A 4,375-nucleotide genomic window follows, 5' to 3' on the forward strand; every position below is an offset into this window, starting at 1 on the left:
AGGTCCTTCTGTCACGACACAGTAGCAGATCTGGTGAAGGAACATTAAGTCTAGGGGGGCAATTCAGGGATGTCAATCTGGGCATCCTCTGTATGCGTTTAGGGGGGCTCTTTACCATCTCTGATGGAGGGTCCTGGCTGTTAATACCCTGGAGCAAGATGGAAAAACTGTAGTCAGAAAGCCAACACCCCTTCCCTCCTCCACCACCGCCACCTCCTTCTGCTGCTCCCGGTCCAATTTGTGTGCTTATGCAGTGTGAATCTGGTACCTCTTTTGTGCAGTGGCAGCTGAGGAGACTCCAGTGCTCAGCACGGCCAACAAAAAGCCCAGGAAGTAGCCAAGACTGAGAACAAGAATCGTATTCATTTAAAGGTGGTGGGGCACGATGGTTCTGTGGTGACATTTAAGATTAAGAGGCCCACAGCACTTAGCCAACTAGTGACAGCCTCTTGGGAATGACAGGGTTTGTCAGTGAGGCAGATCAGACACCGTTCAGATATACTCCGTCCATCGGCTCTAAATCCATTATGCTTGTCCCCAGGCTTCATGACCGCCAATTTCTAAAAGGGCTTTTTCTGCTGTCTTGGCCAATCATGCTTTCCCATAGGGCAGGAGGGATGTTCCAGTGCAAAGTCGTTTGAACTACTCCTCCCTCCCAAAATATATTAGCATAAAGTTAATTTGTCCAAAAACTATTTGTCGACCACCTGTCTGTACTAGGTGCTAGAAAAGAGCAAGCAAGCAAGCAAGCAGATAAAAATCTCCGCTCACCATCACGAAGCTTACCATGTAATGGGAGAAGACGGATAATAAATGAAATAAATAAAGCCCAGCGTGTGCCAGATGGAGGTGTGTGCAATGGAGACAAATAAAAAGGAGATAAAGAGCATTTGTTGGGGAAATCTTCAGATTGTGGCAATCTTCGGAAGAACATTCCAGGCAGAAAAAAAGAGTAAGTGCCAGAGTCCTGTGGCAGAAGCATGCCTGAACAGTGGTGAAATAGTAAGGAGGCTAGTGTAGCTGGCAGGACATTATCAGGAGAAAGAGGGTAGATGATTTCAGGGAGTTATCAGGGGGGCCAATCATGGACAGCCTTATAGCCCACGTAAAGACCTTGGCTTCTACTCTAAATAACACCGGAAGTATTTGGACATTTTGTGCAGAATGACATGATTTGTATTGACCCCTATTTTCAAACAGTTCTGAGAATAGACTGAACAGGGGAGAGAGCAGAGCAAGGAGACTAACAAGAAAGCTACAACAACAGTCTAGGAGACAGTGGTGGTTTGGGGCCAGATGGTAGGAGTTGGACTCTGAATGTCTTGGTAGAATAAACAGAATATGCTGATAGAGTGTGGGCTGGATCACGGGGTGAGAGGAGGGGAGAGAGGGCACTGGGCAAGAAGCCTGGCCTTCTCAGTTGAGTTTCAGTCCATCTCACATTTACAATGTTACCTGAGGAAAGTCACTGAAAAGCTTGGGGCCTCATTTTTCACCTCTAGAACAATGGCTTTAGCTCCTTCTTGACCACAGGAGTCTCAAGTGTATGTGACATCTGTGCAAAAGCAGACTTTCTTAGAAATGAATCACAGTTCTGTGTGACCTCATGCAAGTTCATTAGCCTGAGCAACTGTGGTGGGAGGCTGTGGTCAAATCTGAAATATCTTGGGAGCAACTACAAAAACCCAAACCCAAGAGATATTACAGTTGTGAGGAATTAATTTAGGGATGTTTACTTTTAAAAAGTTAAATCTCTTTCTTGGTAGGCTAAGGATAGCCAAAGAAGAAAGTCTGTTCAAGGAAACTGTTGTTTTTTTTTAACTCATAAGGGTTTTCTGATTTAATTTTTTTTAATGCGTATTCAGTTTTGAGAGAGCACAAGCGGGGCAAAGGGCAGAGAGAGAGGGAGACGCAGAATCTGAAGCAGGTTCCAAGCTGTCAGCACAGAGCCCGACGCGGGGCTCGAACTCACAAACCGTGAGATCATGACCTGAGCCAAAGTCGGACGCTTAACCGACTGAGCCACCCAGGCACCCCTCAAGGAAGCTGTTTTAACCAAAGCTTTATGATCCCTAGTTACTGTATGGATTTTGTACTCTTTGAACCTGTATTTATAAATGTTACCTCGTTGGTGATTAATACATTTTTACATCCTCCCCCAAATTCTCATCTTCAGTTTTAGTTTTATTTTAAACCCAAAAGGCTTGTTTTGCTTTCCCCTATCTCTGACCAGGTTTATCACCACCTTGGAATTTTTCTAAATTTTTACCAACAAGAGAACTATGTGACTGAGTTATTCTAAATGACTCAAGTGCTGACAACTTTCCCAGCATTACTTAAGCATACAAAGCCCAAGCTGCCTCTTTCCAATTCACAAATTCAGAAAAAGCACTCCTAATTGAAACTTTCAGGATAAGTATGGGATGTTGGAGAGCTCCTCCCAGGGGTGACCAGGCAGGAATCAGAGGGCAAGACAGGTGTTCCACATGCATCGGCCTTCTCAGCCGTGTGCTCTGGGCTACCCCTTCCTCCTCCTGTCTTCATTGGCTATGACCTTCCCGGGGTTTTTTCCATCACAGCCTACTAGTCTAAGTCCAAGTCCCTCAATATCCTCCAAGGTAACTGATAAGCCACTTTATAAGCCAATTTAATTGAATTACATGGGTACCTTGCTTTATTTCACTTCACAGATACTGTGTTTTTTTTTACAAATTGACAGTTTGGGGCAACCCTTCCTCACGCAAGTCCATGGGTGTCTTTTTTCCAGAAGCATTTTGTCATTCGTGTGTCTGTGTCACATTGTGGTAATTCTTGCAATATTTCAAACGTTTTCATTATTATTCTATTTGTTAGGTGATCTGTGATCAGTGAGTATGACTCGATGAAAGCTCAGAGGATGGTCAGCACTTTTTAGCAATAAAGTATTCTTTAACTGAGATATGCACATTGTTTTTCAGACATAACGTTAATGCACACTTAATAGATTACAGTATAGTGTCAACGTAACTTTTATAGGTACTGGGAAAACAAGAAATTCATCTGAGCCCTTTTTTAATGATATTTGCTTTTTTGCAGAGGTCTGAAACCAAACCACAATATCTCTGAGGTACTCCTGGATTAGTGACAAAGAAGGATTCGTCCTAGGGTTCTCTGCACTAAGTTAGGATGAAATTATGAAATGTTTAGGCACTGTGAAGATACCTGTTTAACAAGGAGTTTCCTTGGGAAGGACTCACAGAATCTTCTCATCAGGTGGTCTCCGTCTTTGCATATACTTTACAGGATCAGTCTTTAATATTGTCCCTGAGACCATTTCAGGGGGCCCACAAGGTCAAAACTATTGTCACCATCATACAAAAACATCATTTGCCGATTTCACTTTCATTCTCTCAAATGTGCTGTGGAATTTTCCAGAAGCTACACGATGTGTAATGTTGACATCATTCTGATGGCTAATAGAATACATGCTTGTATATTTTTTTCAAATATGTAAGTTTTAATTTCAAATGTGGTAAATATTGGCAAACACTTCTCTTTACCAGAAAGTTCTTTGGAGTCCTCAATAATGTTTTTAGGGATGTTCTGAACTTTTGAGAACTGCTGCTTTAGCTATCCTGCCTGATCTGGCAGTTGAGATACAAAGATACAGTAAAGCAACAAAACGAGAGGCAGGGTGGTGGCTCCTATTCAATTCAAAACTGTGTAAGCTAATCAGTTTGCAAAGGTTGGTGTCAAAAAGCAACATCAAAAGAGCACATGCAAGGAAGTGCTCCAAAATTGACCATATCACATCAAATGGACACAGTTACCAAACTGACAGAGCTCCCTCTGGCTAGATCAGGGATATCTGATTTGTGACTTTGTGACTAATCAGAAATGTTAGTGGCATCTTCTAGTGGGTGAGAGATAGATGGGAGGGGAGGGTTTCACACACAGAGGGAAAGTATAAAGATTATCACTAATGTCTACCACATTCCCCAAAAGAGTATCATGAACCAAATATTTAGCCTTGACACTTTTACTTTTAATCATTCAGTATTTTAATACAAATATATGAAATAATACAGAATTAAATAACATATGAAAGGCTTAAATATACAAATATCCAATTCAACAGTGAAAACAAGTTAAGTTTTAGTCACGGAGTAGAGAGAAGGAAGCAGGCAATACTGAAAAAGTCACTAATTTGGTCTTGTGAGTAATAAGAGTTCAAAATTGTTCCACTAGTTCGAAAAATCTATTTAGGGGTCACGTGGGTGGCTCAGTTGGTTGAGTGTCTGACTCTTGATTTCAGCTTGGGTCATGATCCTAGGGTGGTGGGCATGAAGCCTGCTTGAGTTTCTCTCTCTCTCTCTCTCTCTCTCTCTCTCTCTGT

The sequence above is a fragment of the Lynx rufus genome, unplaced genomic scaffold (assembly GCF_022079265.1).
Source record: "Lynx rufus isolate CCGP_SWC_20201006 ecotype Redwood Valley unplaced genomic scaffold, mLynRuf1.p SCAF_5, whole genome shotgun sequence".
In the NCBI taxonomy this organism is placed as follows: Eukaryota; Metazoa; Chordata; class Mammalia; order Carnivora; family Felidae; genus Lynx; species Lynx rufus.